The following is a 25,859-nucleotide window of genomic DNA, read 5'->3' on the forward strand; positions in this document are numbered from 1 at the left end:
TTTTTTACATTTCCAGCTTTTGGTACATACAAGTAAACTATTGCAGGATACACATCATAACGGTGAATGGGAGACCACAGCAAATATTATTTTTGCCTACCCATTTACTCCAACAGCAAAAGAAAAGAAAATCCACCTTTACTGTACATTTCCAGGACTTCCCACAAGAGCCAAATAATAGTGTCACTCTCTCAGCAGCATTAGAAACCCCAGCAGTGCTAATGACTTTTTTTTAAATAATTCCAGGGTAATATAATAACCCACTACCTAGATGATTGCCTATGTCCTTTTTACTATGTCAGACTCAACATCGTGACTAAGGCCAAGTTGTCTGGGGAGGGTCCTCGAGGGAACTTCGCCAAATATGTGGAGTGGGTGCTAGTAAGCTGTGACTTGCCATTCACCATCTGCCCTGCTGAGGACAATGCCAGCCCCACTCCAAACCCAGAGTCCAGCCAGCCATCAGCCTTGCCTGCAATGGACCAACAGCCAGAGCCCACTGCAGACTCAGAGCCCGAGCCCATTGCGGAGTCTTACCAGGTGCGAGAGCCAGCACCAACGTCCTTCTCAGAATGCATATTAGTGGAGTTTGAGGGCACTGAGTGGAGCCCCACCAATACTCCCACCACTGAGGGTGAGCTGAGCCCAGTCCCTATTAAAATAATTGATGTTTTTGAAATAATCTGTCCCATGAGTCTCCAGTCACCACTGTTCCCATCCAGTCTCCTCGTCTCCACAGGTCCCACCCGGCTTCCAAGTCTCCTCATCTCTGCTGTTCCCCCCCATCCTCCCACTCCCACCTCCTCTGCCAAGGCCATCCAATCCCTCGGCCCCACCTCCACAGGCTCCCTTCAGCCCCTCGACACCTTCCACGGCTCCTCCCTCGACACCTTCCTTGGCTCCTTCCTCTGTTCAGCTGGTTCCCCTCAAGTCACCGGCTCGACCATCGGCCCAGTTGACTCCACAAACAATTACCAGTCCAGCTTTTGTTCTAGAATACATATATACGCTTCACCTAGCAGTGTACTAAAAAAAATAAAAAAACATGAAATATTATTTTTAACTCTAGAAAGTGGCAAACCCTGGTAGTCTGCAGTGGTAGAGATGACATACTTGTTTTATAGTGGGGCATCACAGAACGCCGCCCTGTCTGCACACAGCTTTCACTTCCCTCGCTCTCAATTTCAGTGAAATCTTAAAATGCAACCAAATGCACACCTGATACTTACAATGAAGAGTTCAGGACGGTTTAAAAATCAGAAATGTGAAGCTCATGTTTTTATTAAAGCTCATCCATTAATGTTTATAAAATATTTTTCAAGGACAAATGTCTGTGATACTGATGTTATTACTGTCAGTCTGCTGGTCTCCTTGCATTTATCATGGACGTTACTGGGATTACCAGCTCTACATTGTCAGGACACTGAAGTGCAAACATTGGACTTTACACGAAGTTAACAATTCACACTAATGACACCCATCTCACATTAACATGTAATGTGTTTATACTTTCAAAACAATCCTGTGTACTTCCATTGTGTGAATTTATCGTTCCTGTAACCTCAAAAGAAAAAAAAACTAATATTTCATAGGTATGAGACAGCAGCTGTAAATCAGCATTCAGTAGAAGAGTATGTGTCTCTTCACTCATTCATTCTATCAATGTTCTGGACATGTGTATGGAGGTGGTACATGTATGTACATATTACAGTTGTCCATCCTGTGGGCTGTTGGCTATTGTAAGCATGTGGGATTAATGTTTATATTGAAGAATTCCTAGTTTTTTCTCTTCAAAGTTTTTTCCTCATCTTTCCTTTTTTATGTCCGCCAAGGCCGAATCCTGATTTCATCACTTCCTGCAGACGCTGTCTTCCTTTGTTACTGAGCTTTTTCATGCCACTGCTCTGCAGAAACTGCTGTTTGGCTTTACGCTAGTGTTGTTTGAGGATCTGTTTGCTGTTCTTGAGCTCGAGGGTGCTCGTGATCCGCTGCGCTGCTGTCCGGGGCATGACTGAGACCCTCCTCTTCCTCTTTATCTATGACGTACAGAAACCACAACAAAAATGCACAACTACTTTCACTGACAGACCCACTGTGGCATTCATGCATTGAGTTTGATCAATCAATTCACAAGATGAGCAGTAAAGAGCCCTGCTTCAGGACTGGATGAGATTACAGCACTTTTTCTTCTTACCGCTAATGTTCCTCCCTCTGGATCCTCCACCAGTTACTTCATCGGAGTCTGACGGTCCATCATCCACCTTGTACTTTTTCTTCCATTCTTCATAACAGAGTCAAGAAATCTTATCAAAATTCACCCTATTCATTTTTTTAACACACATTCCTGGCCTGATAATGAATGATTCATCAGTGTATCTTATTTCAAACAGAAAAAAAAATTATTTGTAACCTTTCATCAAAGTGTAATAACTTCCTTCACCTCTAAAAACTTTCCTTTTCAACTGACGTCTTCAAGCCCATATTCAACTGCCCGTCATATAGAGACCACTTTTCACCATCAAATCAATTCCTGATCTGTTTTTTATTTTATTTTTTTTATTTTTCATGACCTTTCCGTCATTTTGGATTGCTGGATATGGATTAGTGGTTGACCAATCTATAGTGGAGACCAATAAATCAGCCTATATTTGGTATTTTTAAATGATCGGCATCGACCAATACATTTTCCCATTTGGCTGATTAGTTACTCAAGCCACGAGGGTGCCAAGAATCACCTGCTTGCACATGAAGGAGCTTGAGAAATGTAAAAGACCAATCATAGTTTGTTTTGTTGTTATGTGCCATCGTGTTACCACAATAATAGACCAAAGTGCAACACAAAGTCTCAATTAAATGGGCCACATATCAGAGGATATACACCGATCAGCCACAACATTAAAACCACCTGCCTAATATTGTGTAGGCCCCCCTTGTGCCGCCAAAACAGTGTCAACCCGCATCTCAGAATGGCATTCAGAGATGATATTCTTCTCACCACAATTGTACAGAGCGGTTATCTGAGTTACCGTAGACTTTGTCAGTTCAAACCAGTCTGGCCATTCTCTGTTGACCTCTCTCATCAACAAGACATTTCCATCCACAGAACTGCCACTCACCGGATGTTTTTTGTTTTTGGCACCATTCAGAGTAAATTCTAGAGACTGTTGTGTGTGAAAATCCCAGAAATACTCAAACTAGCCCGTCTGGCACCAACAATCATCCATGCGATTATCTAATCAGCCAATCGTGTGGCAGCAGTGCATAAAATCAGGCATATGCGGGTCAGGAGCTTCAGTTAATGTTCACATCAACCATCAGAATGGGAAAAAATTTCACCTCAGTGATTTGGACCGTGGCATCGCTGTTGGTGCCAGACGGGCTGGTTTGAGTATTTCTGTAACTGCGGATCTCCTGGGATTTTCACACTCAACAGCAGTGTTGGGTAACGTTACTTTTAAAAGTAACTCGTTAGAATATTGCTTTACTCCTTAAAAAAGTAGCTTCATTAATTAAAGTTATTTTTTTTATGGAAAGTGTTATTTTACTTTTGCATTACTTTTTTCTCACAGCCACTTTCTCTTGTACTATGCATTCCATACAAATAAGCCATGCATTGCATACAAGAGACATTACAGGTCATGCTACCTACTGTACAACACTCGTGTCAAAACAACACAGTAAACAAACAGATATTTAGAAAGTAGGCCTTCACGTCATATTTATAATAAAGAATCAATAACATGAATATGCATGATTTGTTTTTCCATCAACATGGCAGCCAGTATGAATAATGAAGAATAACCACTGTCTTACCTAAAGCAGCAAAGTCCAACACTTGAACCTGCATCATATATGTCATCATATCCAGTGCCCATCGACAAAAGTCAGGATAAAATTCAACATGTTCAAGGAATAAGTCTGATGAATAAATGAATATTTTTAATTTAAATCATCTCAGTGCACGCTTGTTTTGAGTTGATCCACAGTGCGTACAGACGCTACTGCGCTTGCTGATACAACTTGAATGGAATTATTTTTAATGCTACCAAAATGTCATAAAAACAGTTTGTTTCATGAATCAAACTATCTGTTTATTATAAAACAAAAATGTAGAATATTTTTAGAAACTAAGACATTTTCTCTGTGTACACAGTCGATGTAGAACATCGCTCTGAGCCACTGATCCAGAGTCAGCGGGGAGCTGTAACACGGAGGAGTTCGGTGCATAAGTCAGTGAATTGAGCGAATATTTCACCCTGTGTATCATATCATGGCCAGTGGAAGACTATTCTTACAATCCCTCTGCCTAAACGCTTTACTGATTTTCTTTAATGCAGTGTGTATTAACACATGAATCAACCGTGTTTCACTCAACCGAATGTTGTTCACCTCACATCAAGCTAAAAATACGAAATGTGCATGTGCGTTAGCAAGCTGATTGACAGGCGATGCATCTAAAAGGTGATTGGTTCTTTTACCTGCAAGGCGGGACTTCCTTTCTACATCCATTGACTGTTGGGTGCTAGAGCTTCTTGGCTGGGCATTCCAATTTCTCCCATTCATTTAAATAGAAGTGACTCGTCTCTTTCTGCTAAATAGTCTCAGGCCTCACACTCTATAGAACAACAATGCCAATCATGCACTACATCTCCTTCCCGAAGTTTGTACACTTTTACTCCTGATTTCTTGCAATACAGGGACAGCAGGGGTGAATAAAAACTTCTATTTAAAAAGTAACTCGATATTATGGTCTAAACTATTAAATATTGCATTACTTTACTCGTTACTTGAAAAAGTAATGTGATTACTTAACACACATTACTTTTATCGCGTTACCCCCAACACTGCACAACAGTCTTTAGAATTTACTCAGAATGGTGCCAAAAACAAAAAACATCCAGTGAGCGGCAGTTCTGTGGATGGAAATGCCTTGTTGATGAGAGAGGTCAACAGAGAATGGCCAGACTGGTTTGAACTGACAAAGTCTACAGCAACTCAGATAACCGCTCTGTACAATTGTGGTGAGAAGAATATCATCTCTGAATGCTATTCTGAGGTGCGGGTTGGCGCTGTTTTGGCAGCACGAAGGGGACCTACACATGTTAGGCAGGTGGTTTTAATGTTGTGGCTGATGCAGAACAAAATCTTCATTTGTGTTCTGCAGAAGAAAGAAAGTCATACACATCTGGGATGGCATGAGGGTGAGTAAATGATGAGAGAGTTCTCATTTTTTGGGAGAACTATCCCTTTAAATTGTGTGATATATTGGTTTTATATATGCCTATCGGCCTTCCGGCTTCCTGGATATCGGCGTCAGCCATTAAAAAACCCATATCGGACGACCTCTGATATGGATTTTCTTTTTAATAATTTTGTTTTAGACCAGTTCCTCAATGTATCATTCAGACTGATTTGTGTACCATTTTGACAAAATTAATTTACTCACAAGAACAATTCATTTGCAAATCAGAAATCATTATGGCTTGTGAGCAAGATTTCCTCAGTACAAGAGCAAATTATAGTTGCTGAGATATTTTCAGGCAAAGCAAATTTGAAAAATCTATACTAACTGTATACATTTCCATGACTGCCATGAGACTTTATCAGTTTCCATGACTTTTCCAGGCCTAGAAATCACACATTTTCCTGATTTGTCCAGGTTTTCCATGACAATGGGAATCCTGCCTGAAGGATAAAAATGAGCCCTGCCCTACATTTTCTTCTAACTATCCTGTTTTACTTTGAAATACATCACATGAAAGAAGTGAAATGGGTTGCATCCTTTTAAAGGTTCACTGAGGGGCTGTTCACACAGGAAACATTCCTGCATTCCATCTGCACCATTTTGCAATTGTTGGTCTATATGCAAACACTGATGGACATCTCTGGCATTTGCATACTGCTGTTTTTTCATCATGTCGTGCCACAAGCATTGTATTTCAACAGCGTGTAAAGTTAAAAGTAGTTACGTTTTAAGAACATGTGTTTCATTGTTTTGCTTTCATTTTTTTCCACCAACCACCTAAGAGAACACATTCTAAAGACAAGGAAATTAACTCCATTAGATATGTTAACTTAATATTCAGAAAAGTATAACAATATCCTGCTGTTCGAGCTCCAAAGATTCTACTGCTGAACTGGATTCTCGGCACTCACCTGCAGGTCTACCTCATCTTCTTCTTCCTCAATGTGTTTTGGTTCTGTTCTGGTTACAGGGCAAGCAGTGGGCTCCATTATCAGATCTGCTTGCACTTTCTGAAATTTGTCAACCAAATGACTGTCCTGTGAATGCTTCACTTACATCACCTCACTGGCATTGGTTTTGTTGTTGGAGTTGATTTCAAATATTGTCTGAGGGAATGATGGGATCATAAACATCTGAATGGGATTCAGTGCATTGAATGAGCAACATGAAATAAGGTCAATATGAAACAGCGTTCACAACGCTATACAAAATATTTAAAAATTGTAGGGTAGGACTTGATTTTATCCATTATGGTATTGATTGGACAGTGAAAAGTAGCTCTATATGAGGGCTTGATGATGAAATGGAAAGTGATTTTAGAGGCAGAGCAAGCATTTGGACAAAAGATTGCATTTGGAATAATGGAGAAGGTGAATTTTTCACAACAAAACCATGAACATGTTTTAAGAAAGTAAACTAGGGCAGTTTTGATTTCATTTTGACTTTAAATTGAAAAAGAGCTGCCTGAGATGTAAACAGGGCTGATGTAGGTGGATTTCAGGGACATACAGATTTTGCCTTCGACAATCATCAGTCTGTCCAGCACAATCTGCTCCAGAACCAGAAACACACAAACGGCTTCTGTTCAGTACACACACAGTTTCACACAATGTTACAACACACACACACTCACCCAGCAGAGGGTGAACGCTCATGGAGGAGAGATCGGTGTTCTTTACACGTTTGATGGACTCTGGCGAGGGGTTGGGTCGAGACTTCAGGTACTGCTTGTAAGCATTCTCTGACACCATCTGAGGTTCTGAAGATCCAGAGGGTTCTCATGAGCCGTGAGGAGCTGCGACTCTTCATCGTCCAGAATGCTCTGAGGAACACGGCCAATCATGCCACCTGTATCTTTAAAGAGAGATTAAACATTTATGCTACGTTCTCAATGCAAGTCAAAGCTAGATGAATATTGGTCTTACTGCCCAGCATATGATCCAATTAGCAGTAAAATAAGGGCCGGTGGTCATTTCTATTTGCATACATAACCAAGGACTTTTTATTTAAAAAATAAATCAAGCCTTATAACACTACACTAGAAAGCAGGACATATTTATTTCAGCATCCAGTTTCAGTACTGAGTCTATTTTTACAATGCGTAGTGCACTGAACTTGGCAAAAACATGTTGAAAATGCACCATATGGGACGCCATGTGAGGTTCAGATGTGTGAACGGTGAGCTCTGTGCACTTTGCTGGTTTTAATACTTTTTATGTCATAAACCAGTGAGATTCGATACACTCTGTTCCATAACTGTTCTAGGAGGACAATATGTCAAAGAATTCAAAATCCTCGGGGTCTGGAGACATTAAAAGACACTTTCGTGCTCAAGCTGAAGCCCTTGAGCAGCGAGCCGCAAGCCCGGGACTCAATTTGGCCAGTGAGGTGAAAGAGATTCAGCGTCAACTGTTGAACATGACAGCAATGCTGATGAAGGTTGTTGCAGACTTGGAAGATCTTGCTGTAATACATCGATCGATCACTGCCATGGAGAAGAAATTCACTGAGGCGGTTACAAGAGTGGCAGATGCTGAGAAACGGATTGATTATCTGGAGTCATCGGAGAGGAAATTAGCTGCTAATCCGCTAGCGAACAAGGCGGACTTGGAACGCATTTGGGAAAAGTTGGAAGACCTTGAGAATCATAACTATGTCCGAACTGTTGGAATTCCTGAGGGTCAGAATATGGTGGAATTTCTGGACGGGCTCTTTCTGAGTCTGCTCAACATAACAGGCCATAAGCTGGAAATCGAGCGAGCTCACAGGGTCCCAGCTCAGCGATCCACTGAGAAAGACGGGCCCCGATCAATTCTGGCCAAATTTCTGAGATCATCTGATAAAGATCTTGTGTTGCATAAGGCGAGGAGTAAAGGAAGGCCTTCTTGGAAGAACCACAACATTTTCTTGTTCCCAGACTTTGCGAATTCGACAAGAGAGAAACGTGATCGATTCAAGGAATGCAAGAAACAAAATTTGTATAGAAACACCGGACTTGAGCAATCCAACGGCAAAGTTGGCGCTGTCGTGCGCAAGGTTAATGCGCACGTTTTTCTTTTTTCTGTTTGTTTGGTTCTGGTGAAAGTTTGGGGTTTGATTGTTGCACTAATGTTGGAATGTGGTCTGTATAATCTTGTTTTTGACACACAATTTATTTTTTCTATTATATCAAAATGTCAAATGTTAATATGAGTGGGTTGTCATTCTCCACGTGGAATGTGAATGGGTTGGGGCACCCTGTAAAAAGAAGGAAGGTTATTTCTTTTCTTAAGCATAAGAAATGTGATTGTAGTGTTTCTTCAAGAAACACATCTTTCCTCGCAGGAAGCTGAAAATTTTGGGAAGATATGAGGTGGGCATGTTTTCTTTAGTACTGGCTCAAGTAAGAGCAGGGGAGTTATTACAATGATAAGTAAGCATCTACAATTAAAATTTCTCAAACAGATTAAAGATAAATTAGGGAGAATCATTATTGTTTTAGCAGAAATTTTGGGGCAAAGGTTGGTTTTGGCTAATATTTACGCACCTAACGTTGATGATCAGGGCTTTTTTTATTGATCTTGAAGCAAGCCGCTGGCATCCCTCATGATATAATATTGGGAGGAGACTTTAATCTTTTGATGGACTCAGTCCTTGATCAAAGTGAAGCAAAAGTGTGCAAGCCCCCTAGAGCAACATTGGTGCTTCACAGGATGTGTAAAAATCTTGGTCTTGCAAATATTTGGCAACTATTGAACCCATCTGGTAGGGACTATACATTTTTTTCATCAGTCCATAAGATTTATTCTAGAATCGATTTTTTTAAAATATATCTAAGTCCCTCATTTCATCAGTTGCTGATTGCTCAATTGGAAACATCTTAGTCTCAGATCACACCCTGATGAGTTTAGAGATGTTGCCACATACGGAGAAAAATAAATCATATAGTATGTGCTTTAATGTATCCCTTTTGCAAAATCCTGATTTCCAACAAACGTTAAAGACTGAAATTAATGTTTATATGGAGACCAACTGGTCCTCAGTATCCTCTGTGGGCGTGGTTTGGGAGGCACTTAAGGCGGTTCTTAGGGGTCAGATCATACAGTATGCCTCATTCACCAAAAAATCTCATGGAGTTGGAAAGGAATATTAAAAGTGCAGAGGCAGAGCTGAAGCACCGAATGTCGTCTGATGGCCTCAGAGAATTGACCCGATTGAAATACATATAAAATACTATTTTGTCACGGAAAGTGGAGTTTTGGTTATTCAGGGCAAGACAGTCATACTTTGAGTCAGGGGACAAAGCAGGGAAGCTTTTGGCTAGATATATAAAGCAGAGAGAGTTTTTTTCTACCATTCCCTCAGTGAAATCTGCTGGTGGTGAAATATTTACCACAGCCATTGATATTAATAATGCTTTTAAAGAGTTCTATCTTGATCTTTATAGTTCCACGTCTTCATCTACTGATGAAGATATTAGAAAATTTGTGGAACCATTAGAACTCCCTAAATTGACGACTGAGCAAAAAAATTCTTTTGATTCTGAGATAACCTTGGAGGAGCTTGACGAGGTAATTAAGGCCTTACTACAGGCAAGGCTCTGGGCCCAGATGGTTTTGCCGCTGAATTTTTTAGATCTTATGCTACAGAATTGGCTCCAATTCTGAATATATACGGAATCATTAAAGAAAGGAAAGCTTCCCCCAACCATGACACAAGTCAGGATCAGTCTGATTCTTAAAAAGGAAAAGATAGGGGGGATATATTTTGTTGAAAATTGATTTCATGTTTTCATGTGCTGTTTGTGTTAATTTGAGTTTGGAATCAATTAAAAATTGTTAATGACCAAAAAAAAAAGGACAAAGATCCAACTGAGTGAAAGAGTTACCGTCCAATTTCCCTGATCCAGCTAGACGTTAAAATATTGTCAAAACTTTTGGCTAACCGATTAAGTAACGTTATGACATCTCTTATACATATAGATCAGGTGGGGTTTATTCGGGGCCGCAGCTCTTCTGTTAACATTAGGCGTTTCATCAATATCATGTGGCCAGTGGCGAATGATCAGACTCCAGTCGCTGCCATCTCCCTTGACGCCGAAAAGGTGTTTGATATGCTAGAATGGGATTATCTTTTTAAGATTTTGGAAATGTATGGGTTTGGGAGTACGTTTATTGGATGGATTAAGTTACTTTATAGACACCCGATAGAGGCGGTACAAACAAATGGATTAATTTCAGATTATTTTACTCTGGATAGAGGCACCAGGCAGGGTTGCCCTCTTTCCCCATTATTGTTCTGTCTTGCACTGGAACAATTAGCAGCCGCGATAAGAAAGGATGATAATTTTCCAGGGGTGATGGCGGGAGGTGTGGCGCATAAGCTTTTGCTTTACGCAGATGATATTTTATTATTAGTCTCCGGCCCCACTAGATATATGCCTTGCTTCCACAGAATTATTAATTCATTTTCGAAGTTCTCGGGATACAGAGTTAATTGGTCTAAATCCGAAGCTTTGACTCTGACAGCATACTGCCCGATAACGGCTTTTCAGCTGGGCACCTTTCAGTGGCCCAAACAGGGCCTAGCAAATTTGTGTGATTTAGTTAGAGTTAATTTTGACCCCTTAATAAAAAGGTTTTCGAGCGATGTGGGCAGGTGGGCTTCATTACATTTATCTATGATTGGGAAGGTTAATGTTATTAAAGTGAATTGTATTCCAAAATTCAACTACCTGCTACAATATCTCTCTATAGATGTCCCCCTCTCTTATTTCAAGCAATTTGATAGCATAGCAAAGTCCTTCATTTGGAATGGGAAACATCCCAGATTACATTACATTAAAATGCACAGGCCGATTGACAAAGGTGGGCTAGGCCTACCCAAGATTTTGTTTTATTATTATGCGTTCAGTCTCAGACATTTGGCTCATTGGTCACTTCCACCTGAGAGAGCCCTTCCCTTGTTTTGTATTGAACAGGAAGTTCTTGCCCCTATTTCGCCATTGCAAAGCCTTTCTATCAAACTAACTGGAGAAGTTAAATTACACCCCGTTATCTCACATTTGCAATCGGTATGGACAAAAGTGTCCAGAGTGTTTAATTCGGACATTTAATTAAATGTTGCCTCGAGCTTATGGCTGAACCCCTAATTATGTATTAATAAGTCCCCATTCTGCTGGTCAGAGTGGATTGTGAGGGGGGTTACTACACTTGGTGACCTATATGACAGCAGAGTGTTGAGATCCTTTGAAAATTTGGTTCAACATTTTGGGATTCCCAGATCTCAGTTCTTTAGATATTTACAGATGTGCCACCTGCTCTGTACTATTTTTGGGAGAAACATACACCCCCCCCTAAAGTGGCACATACTATGGGAGTGGTGATTACTGCTTTTGGAAACTCCCTGCTAATTCAGAGTCTGGGGGACAGAGCTTTAAATTCTATCAAGAGATTATGGGAGAAAGATTTAAACTTGGTATAGAGGAGTGTGGGCTAGGATTCTAAAAAACATCAAGTCTGCATCTAGAGATGCAAGGGTGCGCCTTATGCAATTCAAGATTTTACATCGATTCTAATGGACCCCCTCTAGATTGTATAGGCTTGGTCTTAAAGACACACCCACCTGCTGGCGATGCCAATCAGAGGATGGAGACATAACCCATGTCTTTTGGGGGTGTGTTATGATCCAGGAGTTTGGTTGAAGGTTCAGAGTTTTGTATGATGTAATGGGCACTCGGGTTTTATTTTGCCCCAGACTCTGTATTTTTGGTGATGGGGTGGTCATTAATGTTGAGAATAGACACATAAAGAGTTGGGTTCTAACCAGTGTCTTGATCACTAGACAGATACTTTCAAGGGGATGGAGGTCAGCTGAAACGCCCTCATTTCAGGAGTGGTGCTCGGAGATGGGGAGTGTGGCAGCCTTTGAAGAAGTTTGTGCGGAAATGGGGCGGATATCTGCCGTTTCTGGATTGTGGATATTATAAAAAAAAGAAATTTTTGTGTGTGTCTATAATCATGTATGACCACTGGGATGTTGTTGGGGATTGGGAAGGGGAGGGGTAATAGTGGGGGTTAATTGTTGATTCTGTGTATATATGTTTTGTTTTTCTGTGTTCAATGTGTGAATCAATAAAAAATTGTTAATCAGAAAATGCATCATATGTAAGTGATAATTCATGGCTAGGTGTGCATTAAACGATTTAAATGTACGTTTCAGTGCTTCAGTCAACAATGCATGATAGAGCGGCACCCTCTAGCAGTGTGTGCTGAGCAGTGCAGCAATATTACATCAGAGCATTTATCAGAGCGTTTATCAGAATAAAATTCACATACTTGTGTCTTCTGCATTTTTTTCCTGTAGCGCTTCAGGTTGATTTTTAGCTGGCATTGCATGACTTGATGATGTTGTGTTTTATGATGTAACAGTTAATCCCTGTTCTGAGACTCATCGGACTTGCAAAACATTATTCGCCTCTGGATGTCATTTGAACAGAGGCATAAAACTCTCACAATGTCTCATTTTGAAGGACAGTAGAGTAGGCGCATTAATACAGACTGGTGATTAAAACTGACTGGAACTACTTGTGCATTAAATGGTTTTAATGCATGCATTCCAGCCAATCTGAATCAAGTATTAGAATAGACCATACTGACTGTACAGTATCATGCTAATTATACATGGACATGAAACATTGATTTGAGTTGAGATGAAACTGTTTCAGGATCTTGCTAACAAACAGCCAAAGATGCCGTTGCTAGTTCGAAAGAAGCACCCAAGTCTCCGATACTAACTTAAAATGTCACTTTAGAACTAGTAACACACTGTTCTGACACACTGGTGTCAGGAGCACAACCTCTCCCTCAACGTCAGTAAGACAAAGGAGCTTGTGGTGGACTTCAGAAGAAAAGACAGAGAACACAGTCCCATCACCATCAATGGAGCACCAGTGGAGAGAGTCAGCAGCTTCAAGTTCCTGGGTGTCCACATCACTGAGGAACTCACATGGTCCATCCACACTGAAGTCGTTGTGAAGAAGGCTCATCAGCGCCTCTTCTTCCTGAGATGGCTGAGGAAGTTTGGAATGAACCGCCACATCCTCACACGGTTCTACACCTGCACTGTAGAGAGCATCCTGACTGGCTGCATCTCCGCCTGGTACGGCAATAGCACCGCCCACAACCGCAAAGCACTGCAAAGGGTGGTGCGAACTGCCAGACACATCATCGGAGGTGAGCTTCCCTCCCTCCAGGAAATATATACAAGGCGGTGTGTGAAAAAAGCTCGGAGGATCATCAGAGACTCCAGCCACACGAGCCATGGGCTGTTCTCACTGCTACCATCAGGCAGGCGGTATCGCAGCATCAGGACCTGCACCAGCCAACTCCATGATAGCTTCTTCCCCCAAGCAATCAGACTTCTGAACTCTTGATCTCCCACGATCAAAATACATCAGCACTGCACTTTATTATTATTACTACTCTTACTCTTATATCTCACACCGGACTGTCATAAATTATATTATTATTATAATATTATATTCTCTCTTAACAACTGACTATCAACCGACAGCCTGAATGTCAATACAGTACAATACAACCTACTGTACATTCTATATATACTACTATATATACTTTTTTATATATTTTTTATTTTTATTGAATAATGTGTATCTATAATGTGTGTATTGTATACTGTACAGTGTATGTTATTATTTGTATATTGTTGTGTGTAATTATGTGTATATCAGACGTTTAAATTGTGCTGTGTTAATTTGATGTTATTGTAAATTGGTATATGTCTCACCTATGTCTCATCACTGTCACAACTGCTATGTTGATCAGAACTGCACCCAAGAATTTCACACACCATTGCACTTGTGTATATGGCTGTGTGACAATAAAGTGATTTGATTTGATTTGATTTTGAGTAACGACAGCTTAGGCTGTTTCTTAGGTCACGTCTACACTAATCCATCATTGTTGTCCAAAGTATATGGTAACGGAGAGCGTTTTCAGAACACTCCAATTTCAGTGGAGGAAAACACTGTTCTAGTTTGAACGAGAGGCATAAAAATAGGAAAAATATTGCACTATTGGACTCTCGAAAATCAAGATTTTAACATTATTGTTATGTGATAAAGGTACATTCCTAGTTTCAACATTATTTGTACTTTAGACATTTGTTTTGTTGGAGAAGAAAAACTAGCTTTATGCCATGCGACCCACATTTGCTTTTCGGCTATTGGAAATGGGTGAAATGTAACCATTTATGGATGGAGCCACATTGAAATGTCTGGGTTTAAACCATTTATGGTCTTAAAAAAACTTAAAAAGTTTTGCTCAAAAATCATAGGCATTTTGACCCCCTCTAGAAAATAATGGATAACTCATTAAATTTTTATCCATGACATGTGCATAGGTCATTGTACATGCCACAGATTAGAAATAGGTCATAGGTCACTTGTGAATAGGTCATTGCGCTAAGATGTCTGAGAACCACATCTATTCTCGGAGAACCAATTAATTCTAATTCAGTTTCTACATTTACAATTTGGGGATTCCACCAGATGATGATATTAAAGAGCTATCGATCACTTTTTAAACTATAATTTGTGTGTCAGTAGATTAATAATAATATGTTTAATTTGTATAGTGCAAAACAATGAACAATGGGAGAGAAGCAAAGCATGTTTCAAGCATCCAGTAACACTGTCAAGACCGCAGGTGAAACAAGCCGATAGAGAACACATACATCGCAGTCCGGAGGCAGGAGGAAACACAAACAGCATCTGTAGTATTTCACCACTAAACACCATAGCACTGAAACGATGGCTGACAAAACAGGTGATAGTTCACAGCAAGGATGTAGTTTTTGCACAAAAAGAATGTAAGACACAAATGGTCCAAATTTCTATTCTTCTAATACATTGCTTAAAGCACAAAAGCCAAAGAAGCACAATTTATGATTCCAGTGTTGTCAAAATTTATGTCTGATTTGATATATGTTCTTTGACCATGAGATTTTGGTCTTTCACCATTCAAGCAGACAGGAGCTGCACTTGTATACTGCTTGTTTACACAGAAAAATAACTGCCCAGCTGGCCCGAGAGCGTTCCACAGATGACCGCAGAGTGACCTGACTTCCCTTGAAAGGGACTCTGACATGATGCACCAGCAGAATTATTTACAGTTGATTCAATGTGAATTTGCGCACTTGACATACCTTGTGTGTGATCAGGTTGGGCGAGTTGAATGGGTCGACCCAAGAACAGGTGAAGGTCGTAGACGAAAGGCCTTCATCAGGACACGAGACTGAACGCTGTACCGCCTCTGCCAGCGCACGCCACATGACCTGAAACACACATGATCAATCTAAATCCTGTGAAAATTAACCTTATCTAAACATGTCGCTTTTCATATCGTGTGCATAACACAATAACTCTGTGCAGGAAGAGTTTGGCCTTGGAGGGGAAGCTGAAGTTGATGACGTTGTCTAAGAGCGGAATGTCGATAACACGCGCCGCAACATCAGTGACCAGCAGCACGAACAAAGTGTCCGATGTTGATCTTGCTAGCAGTCTGGTCCAGGATGCTGTAGATGTTTGCACACTTGATGCCCTCCACCGTCAACAGCTACAACACACACACAATATCAGTGTGAAACACACAGACAGATGTTCTCTCAACATAACGAGGTCTGAAGAGGAACGTGTGAAAAGGTCTCGTTGACTGTTGCAGTGAATACTTCCAATTTTTGAGTTTTATTGATGCTTTAAACTGTTTTTGTTCTTCATTCTGTCTCATACAGTTGAAAGGAAATTATTGTTTGCTACCCTTTCAGCACAGCAGACTGGACCAATCATAATTCAGAATGACCAGTAATACGTCACACTGTGTGATTAGAATTAAATGGTTCTTTTTTTTTTTCATTGGTTTCTTTTCTTTTTTTTTTTTTTTTTTTACAACAAAACTATTTATTAAAGCAGTGTCAGACAGAATCTGCAGAATGACTTCTGGCAAATACTCTCCACAACACTTTTGGATTATGCATAATAACAGGAACATTGATCACAGCAGAGGATTTTCACAGTGAACGAGCAGCACTTTGATGGCTGAAGCAGTGGTGCATAAAAGGACTAAACGTAAAGAATTAAAGAGACAAAATTTCTCAGAGAGAAAACCTGTTAATGTGGAACTCTGCACAAATATAGCTTCCTGTATTTGTCCATAACTGTACTAGTATTTTAAGCTAAACATGTAATTTTTTTTTACCTAAATTTTTTTTTTATTTTTTTTATTTTTTTTATTAGGGAGATCATTTTAAAATTGTTTGTTTCAAGAATCACGATTTTTAACAGAATACATTTTTTTCCCTACTCCTACCACTTAAGCCCAAAGTATCCTCCATTTACTGTGCGTGGATACACATGTTGTTGACGCACTCAGTAAAAAAGTAATCTATATGACTCCAGTGGTTTAATCCATGTCTGTGGGTGAGAAACAGATCAATATTTAAGTCCTTTTTTACTATAAATCTCCACTTGCACATTCTGGTGTGGAAGTAACTTTCACTTTTTACATTCAGCCACCTACTGGTCGGGGTTGATCAAAGGTAGAGATTTATAGTAAAAAGCACTTCATGTCTCTGTGGTAACGCGCTCAACAAGAAACATGATAAGATGCGCGGACTGACGGTCTCAGACGCGGAGGCAACTGAGATTCGTCCTCCGCCACCCGGATTTATGCGAGTTACTACATCACCACGAGGGCGAATTGGGTATTCCAAATTAGGGAGAAAATGGGAGAAAATCCCCCCCAAAAAAACATTGTTCCACGACTGCTGATGTATGAGCTGGCCTTGTGTTGAACCAAGACATTTCTTTAATGGGTCACAGTATACTTGCCTTTCTCTGGATTGGTGTAGGAACTTTATAACACTTCTTCATAACACCTTTATACACGGAGTAACTGAGACCTGCACAAAGTCAAACAATATTTAGTGATGAGCATTGGTTTGTTCAGTGTCAGTGTTTGATGTATGAATGTCTCTCACCCATGGACTGAAAGCCTCTAGACTTCTTTTTCTTCTGGTTTCTGAGCTCTGATGAGTTCTCTGGTGTCGGGCTCCACGTCAGACACACACTCAGATGATGCAGGGAAACCAGGAAATCTTCTGCTGGCCTGCAAATACAACTCTCATCAACTCTCATGTATCATATTCACTGATCATGTACTGTAGGAGAGACACCTACAACACTGGACTGATTGTTTCCAATCACAAACACGGTAAAGTGATGACGTTAATAATCAGTTACTAAATCAGAACATGTTTAGTAGAGCCAATAAGTCAATGTTTTGAGACTTTCACAATGTCAATATTTTAATGGTACAGTTAGTGTTGACACATTTATAAATCTTACATGAAAGGATGACATGTTCAGACATGTATTAGGAAACTGTATAAGATGTTTTGCGCTTTTCTAAACTAATAGATGATGTTAATCAAAGCAACACATATGAAGGCATGTATGATGATGCTATTGACTCACTGTATGTTGATCATCTTTGATATGTGCAGAAACTTCAAACTGTCCTTCATCAGAGTCGAGGTCGTCATCTCTGTGCATGGAGTTCTTCCTCCTCTTCAGAAACTTCTTCCGCTGAGCCATTGTGTTGTTTAATGAGTGTCGCGCTACAGTGTTTCTACTTGTGTTTCTTCGATTAAATGACATCAAATCTGTGAGATGAAAACACGCCAGACATTTTCAAACACGTGTGAAGGACAGACGTGCACGTAGATGATGTCAGACAGTGTGCAGCTGCAGTTCAGTGAGCGGCCGCAAGATGTCAACACGAGCTGAACAGAAATTCTTAAAGGTTAACGAAAGACAACATGACTTTTTCCACTTGTTTCTGTTTAAGATTTTCCTCTTGCAGTTAATTAAACATACCACAAAATGCTTTACGCTTGAGCAAGGTGTATTATTGTTATTATTAGCAAATATAGCTATAATTCATCGTTCTCTTTTGAGATTATTATGACAAAATAATGTCTGAACCAAGGGCGATTCTAGGATTTCAATCTTAGGGGGGCTCAGCCACCAATGACACTATTTTAGATGTGCACATTTAATGTATTCCACACTTTAGCATGGATAGTGTTTTGTTTTTCTTCTTCTTTTTAATTCTGTTTACATCATTCAAGATAGCCAGCTGATATCCATTCAGAATTGTCATTTTCTGTAATGAAAACACTTATAAAGTTCATAGCTGCCAAGTCCCATGCTTTGACAGTGAGACTCACGCATATCAACCAGTTCACATGCTCACATGCCACACCTCATATTTCTCACGCTGAGAATCCCCAAAAAGTTAAACTGCTTCTTTTTGTTTCTACGTATACATTTCCTCACTTGTCTTCACTTGCGCTTGCTTGGTGCTGGAAAATCCTTTCCGCACATGTTACGTGAATGCCCGCGTGCAACATCCTACATGTTGCACGTAGTTGGAGTGGAGTCGAAGCCGGAAGATGGAAGAATCACTGGAATAACGGTGCAACATTCCCGCCTGTTTAAAAGGGGCTGCTGAATGTTGTCTTTGAACTGAAGCAGAAGGTCAAACGGTAGGTAACCACCTAGTTTTTGATCATTCGAATTACATGAAAGGTGTCAAAATGTGCGGCTCGTTCCCGATTGCGTTGCTATTGTTTTGCAGAAGGTTCTGTTGCACAGTTTATGAAATATTCAGCTTCTAAGTTTTTGTGGTGAAATATCTACCACCAGCGTGCTAGCTAGCAATCCGTTAAGCATAATGGCAAGTAAAATGGTTTGTTATGCTGTGTTGAATTGAATCTATGACCAACATGTAATGTGATTATAAATCATCATGTATTGCAGGTGTCTGGATTTGATCCAGAGGATCTGACTGTGGATGTGGGATACTGGTTTAGAGGTAGCACCAATCGTAAAGGTTACCTGACAGGTATGCGCTTTAATCAGACCCAATGTAGTACAAATGAAATGCAGAAGATTTTGATTGGATTGAAATTAAAATGTAACATTATTGTCATAGAATTTTGTGAGTTCCATGGAAGTGAGTATATGGAAATACTCCAGCACATTTCCATTGGATGGTTGAGCCTGGAGAGGTGTTTGACTTGCATTCTGCAGCAGTATTAGCCACTGGCCAGCTACTTCAAGTCATCAAGTAGGCCTCATATTTCAATGATTCGAATGCAAGATTATTACAAGAGACTGAAATGTAAACTTATGTAGTATGCATAACCTGTGCTTTTTTATTCACAGATGAGAAACAACTGAGGTTCAGGAGGCTGTTGGAAGCATTCTCTAACCCAATAACGGAGGTGTACCTGCTCTTCTATCAAGCAACGTTGCCAGTCTTCTCCACCTTCAACCTAGAGAGAGAAGTCCTCCATTTTCCTTCTACATGATGAGGCCAAATGTGAGGGTTGGTATATGCTTCTGCCAATAATGTGCTATGTTTGTTCCTTTTTTCATTAAGTGCTACTTCTTAAGTCAAATGTCATTGGAAAATCTTTTCTGAAATACAATATGTAAAATAGCAGGAAACAGTTTTTTGTTGCAAAAATAATTGGGTGGGAGAGAAGGGCAGCAACCGCCAAAACGCGCAAAATTTTGGGTCGCTCCACCCCCAAACTACATAATCTCACTCTGAACTTTTGGTGAAACTTGGCAGCCCTGAAAGTTATATAAAATTACTAAAAACCTATAAATGTCGCATTTAGTTTGGTCGTTCTTATGTGGAGTGAACTAACTCTGTATGTCATTAACATGTTTGAATCAGTTCCAAAGTGAGAATCACTCTGAAAAGAGATTTTAATTTAACCCTGGTAAAATTAAAGTATAAAATAAAATAAAAAGATTAGTCAAGATTTGTTCACTTATTCATTTTCATCAACCATTTTTGTAAATCACACTTTTACACCAGTAGATGGCAACAGTTAACGATTTTATGTGTTTAGAGTGAGTCATTAAACCATTGATATAGCACCTTGTTCACGAACGAAACAAGTCTAATTCTATTTTGTTAAAATTAGCAATGTTTCATCAAGCACATTTAGCTCACATACATTGTGACCAGTGAACCAATGCCAAAATGTGCTCTGAATATCAGCGTAATTAAACTGAAGGAATATTAGGACAGCCATCTTTGTCAATAAAAAAAAACGTTTAACATGATGAAATAGACAGGTTTTTCACTGGAGAATGAATGAAGCAGCAACAAATAATAATCAATAGCATAAAGCAACCAATACAAGCACAGCCATGATTTCTAATGCACTGTCAATGTTTACAGCCACGGAAGTTCAGCACAAATCCTTGGCCTTGCTCCCAGCATATGATTAAAAACTAAGCACAAGTCCTTCCACTCCTGTAGATAATGAGGAGGAGCAGATATGGAGCTTGTTTTCATCTCACTCGCTTTAGCCTGAAATGACCTGAACATGCTTTGAAACTGATGATAGGTGATCATGACCTCATCATATGAGCATACTGTAGGCTTTTACACAGAGCCGCAGATTTGAATTATTAGACAGCCAGGCAATATTTCTATTTTTAATGGCGTAATCTTCAATCCAGATGTATTAGTTTCATTTATATTACATGTGAAACATGAATCATGAAGTCTGGTGTTTACAGTACTCTGATCGCAGAGATCATTCATGAAAACACAAACAAATGCTTTATTGAACGTTACACCATGTTCACATATATTGTTCTGTGTAGTGATATAAACCAAGTGTTTCATCAGACCTGATCAATGTTCAATCTGACATTTATAATACATTACAAAAAGCAACTTATTTCTTCTGGGTTCCGACCTGATTTCACAGAAACTGGCACAGAAAAAGGAGTATAAACATAACACGATCTCACTCATTCCCTCTCAAGTGAATAAATATGCCAGCAAGAGAACTCAGTGGCTCTATTTAAAGCCTGCAAACATCATCTCAGCCATTAGATGAACTAAACATTAGTCAGTGAGGGTTAAACTCATACACTGGTGGTGACCATGTTTAGATTTAAATCCAAATTATACAGAGGATTATATTATATTTAGAGAATTAAGCTTCTGGTATTAGCACTCATGTTTGACATGTGCTCTCTGGGGGGTGGGGGTGGGCTTAGGTAATGTCTTTGATTAATGAACATTAAAACTGATGATTAGTTTTGAATGATCATCATTGAGAATCTCTTAATGTAATAAAATCATATTCTTTTCTAGTGTCGTAAGATCTTCACGGTCCCACAGAAGCAGCTGATGAACATATTAATGGAGTCATTTCAATATGTAAGTGTTTACATTAATGTTGCAACACTTTACTGCTTTTAATCCTGAGAGATTGAGGGAAATGTCAAAAAATGTTATGATTATTTAAAGATTATTGAGTGGATCGTGACACTAAGCTGTAAATGTTCATGTTTAAATATTACCCTGTCATATCTGTGTCAGATTAATAATTAATCTTCAGCTCCAGGCCAATGGTATACTAACTAAAGTTAAAACAGAATATCCAATTAACATGAGAGGAAAATCCCACATGCAGCAACGTCAGACGAGCCTCCAGTAAACCACTTGCATGTTAACACACACACACAGAGAAAATAAGCTTATGTCAGGTCACTTTATGAGATATCATCTAAACGAACTGTTTTTTTTTTTTAAGTCAGAAATATAATTTAATAAGATTGAATCAACCATACGGCATTAGGTCACACCAACAAAAGGGTCGGACAGAAATAGCTCTTGAAGGTAACAACTGTACATTTGACCTTTGACATTGTATCGACACAATAAGGAAGCATAACGACCACTTCAGAAAAGTGTCCACCATTTCCTGTTCATTTCAATGGCGTATTTTATAAACAAATGAATCTCCATTGTGATTGGATCAGTCAATGTGAGCCCTCCTTGAACATTCTTCATAACAAATCTATTATTTTTATGGGGGCCTTTAGCTCCTGCAATAAGGGGGCTTTTTACCCCTAATACTGTCCTTTCCCTTGATGGACAGGTATTGAACAACTTATGATTTAATCAACTTGAACAAAACTGAAAATGACAAATTAGCATTTTCTCAAAATAAATGTGATAAATTCTAGGATTCTCGTGAGGTACATGAATTTGCAACATTTCAACAGTTAATGACTTTCTTTCTTCTGCAGAACACAAATGATTAAATAATACATTTTAGAAGAATATTTCAGCTCTGTAGGTCCATACAATGCAAGTGAATAGTGACCAGAACTCAGAAGCACATGAAGACAGCATAAAAGTTATCCATAAAACTCCAGTGGTTTAATCCATGTGTTCTGAAGAGATATGATAGGTGTGGATGAGAAACAGATCAATATTTAAGTCCTTTTTATCATAAATTTTCCTCCCTGCCCAGTAGGTGGCGATATGTATGAAGAATGTGAATCACCATAAACAAATGAGGAAGAATATGGAAGTGAATGTGTAGATTGATAGTAAAAAAGGACTTAAATATTGATCTGTTTCTCAACCACACCTATCATATCACTTCTGAAGACATGGATTAAACCACTGGAGTCAAGTCATTTTTATTTGTATAGCACCTTTCACAACACACATTGTTTCAAAACAGCTTTACAGAAGATCAGGCATTAACAGAAAATGAAACTGTAAAATCTATAATGTCTTAGAGTCATCATTGTGTAGTTTGATAAAGTACGATTGTGAATTGTTTAAAAAATAAGTAATTAAATAAGTCAAGTCATGGAGTCTTATGGATTACTGTTATGCTGCCTTTATGTGCTTTTTGGAGCTTTAAAGTTCTGGTCACCATTCACTTGCATTTTATGGACCTTCAGAGCTGAAATATTCTAGAAAGAAAGACATACACATCTGGGATGGCATGAAGGTGAGTAAATGATGAGAGAATTTAAATTTTTGGGTGAACTATCCCTTTAACTTCATTGAAAGTCAGTGACTGTAATCTGATAACAAGAATTTTAAATGTAATGCACTACACTACTTTTTGTACTAAAAAAGTAATTAGATTACAGTTAAAGAAATTTAATTACATCCAATACTGATTAGATAAAATAACCTCAAAATCAACCTTTAGACAGTGCATGTGATGATCTCATGGATCAGGAAAGTTGACAAACAGGTGTTTGTGGTCGTTTTTGATGCTATTTAGCAACGAAATTCTAGTTCTTTGGCAACAGTCTTATGTATTACATGTTAATAACAATGTAACTAAAATATAATAACACAATAATCATTGTATGAAAGAATAGTCATTTACTGCACAGCTTCATACTGTATGTTTAACATAAAAGGTCAGATGCAATTGATGGATCAACATGATCTGAAAAGTGTCACTGATCCGGTCTGATGCACAAAGATGGAAAGGTTTTGGCACCAGCTATTGATTTGACTCGTTTTGTCCGTCCGACGGCAGCTTCCACGCATGATTATGCCCAGCTCATCTGGACAGAGTGAACTGAAGCATTGAACACACTGAACACAAACAGTGAGCGATCAGTCGGCAGCTCACAGCTGAGAGAACATGTCATAGACGGATCGCTTGTTTTCTGCTGCCGTCAGCACAATATGAGTGAGTAAATGTGGAATACATTTTATCTGTTTGTGCATGTGCTGCTCTTTGCTTGCACCTTTGGTAAAATTGCATAGCTGATGTTTTGTGAGATTTCGTGAGAGGGTTTGAACTTGACAATCCTTGATGTGTGCAGTCCATTTTGATTTCACTAAGTGATTATTGTGAAGCCTGTTCCAAATCACTTCCACAAAATCAGCTTTGAAGCAGAGAGCACAGCGCCGCAGGAGGAAAGAATGACGGGATGTTGAGTCATTTTTGCTTGAATCAGAGAACTTTCAGATGATTAGATGGTGTGGACATACAGTGGTGGAGTTCCATCAACATCTTCATGTTCTTCTTCTGCTGCTACTGTGACTGTAATTGCAGTTTCATCAAGAATTCAACACACTGATGCTCTCGAAGTTAATAGTAGATTTTCCACCTTAAATCTAAGGTTTCTAAAAAAGTTGAAAGTTTACAAAAGCAAAAAATAGATTGCATACCTAAGACTGAAATTATCTCCGAAACAAAGTTTGAATAGAGCCTGTACGTTAAAGCTGAGTCTGAGGCACATCATTTCTGTGCACAAAATCGCAAAAATAAACATTGTTTTCAAACAGATTTCCCAAATACTTGAGAAATAATTGACTGAATAAATAGTGCTAAGCGCAAACACTGTAATTATATCTCACTGTTTTTAAGTTCTAAATGGAAGTTCTGAATACTGATGGTGATGTCAAATATTCAACCGCTTCAGACCTCATTTTGTGAGTGTCGAAAACCGTGTAGAGAAAAACTAAAGTCCTGCTACAGCAGGTGAAATATGTCATTAGTTGAGTAAATATATCTCTCAATATCAGAGAGAGAGAGACCATATGCATTGGGTCGGACAGGAGCGGAGGCTTACAGCAAAGCTGCCTTATCCAAAGCATTACAACCTCTAAGAAAGGATTTACTTTTTAATTCTTGATTAGATAGAATGTCTCTAAACGAAAGTAGAATGAACACACACAACCTGCCCTAAATACACATGACACGACTGTTGCACACACACACACACACACACACACACACACAGAGACCATTAGACTGATCATCACCGCTGGACTTGAGCGCTTATTACAGATTTACAAACGATAAACATCGAGAGACTCTGGTGTTTATTTTCTCTCTCATACAGGAGAGTGAGGGAGGAAAGAAGCATCTGTCAGACGCACACACGCAGCTGCAGGAGGGGATGTCGTGTTCACTCATGACTGTCTCACTCTCATCTCAGACCTTCAGCTAGAGATTTCTCGTGAGAAGCTGGATGGAAGTTTGACTGGATCTTAGCAGCGCTGCATCCATGACTTTACACACTGTGCTCATATACGTGCTTGGATTCACTTTGGCATCAGCATTCTTTTACACACAGGGTGAGTCTGTGTAAAATTCTGTGTGTGTGTGTTTGTGTGTATCGATCTATAAGGCGCAAATGGCTAACTATCAAAATAATCTTGATATGAATCAGATCAAACAGCTCTGTCAACAATGCTGTACATCCTGAAACTCAGACTCAAAGAACAAATGATCAGCATATCACCTGCAGCACTATATAATGTCATTTTGTGTGATTGTACAGTGAACAGAACACACACACCTTCACAAGAGCAACACACACTTTCTAGAAGCGGTCACAGTCCACAGAGCTTCACGTTGATTTCAACAGATTTGTATTAAGTGATTTTCATAAGAGCATTTGGTGGGATTATTGGGCATCTGAAATGTGTTTGAGACGTAGTGGCTAATTAACGCAGTCGCTGTGCAGGATTGTAGTACAGATGTGTCTCTTGGCTCTGGAAAATCATTGAGATGTGAATCTCGTCTTCATACACAGTCTCTTTAATCATTTCATATTGATAAACACACACTGTCCATTATACAAGAGATTGTTTTAATAATAGATGTTGTTATGATAAATGAATACATGAATAAAATTTCATTCTCACTTGACAATGTACAGCATCTGCCAACAGAGTAT

General features: G+C 39.3%; 1 pseudogene; it reads right to left on the minus strand.

The window, feature by feature from the left end:
• Positions 1–1,926: 1,926 nt before the first annotated feature.
• LOC127436425 (ATP-dependent RNA helicase DDX54-like) lies at positions 1,927–17,897 on the minus strand (annotated as a pseudogene).
• Between the last annotated feature and the right edge of the window lie 7,962 nt (positions 17,898–25,859).

The sequence above is a fragment of the Myxocyprinus asiaticus genome, chromosome 4, assembly GCF_019703515.2.
Source record: "Myxocyprinus asiaticus isolate MX2 ecotype Aquarium Trade chromosome 4, UBuf_Myxa_2, whole genome shotgun sequence".
Classification (NCBI taxonomy): Eukaryota; Metazoa; Chordata; class Actinopteri; order Cypriniformes; family Catostomidae; genus Myxocyprinus; species Myxocyprinus asiaticus.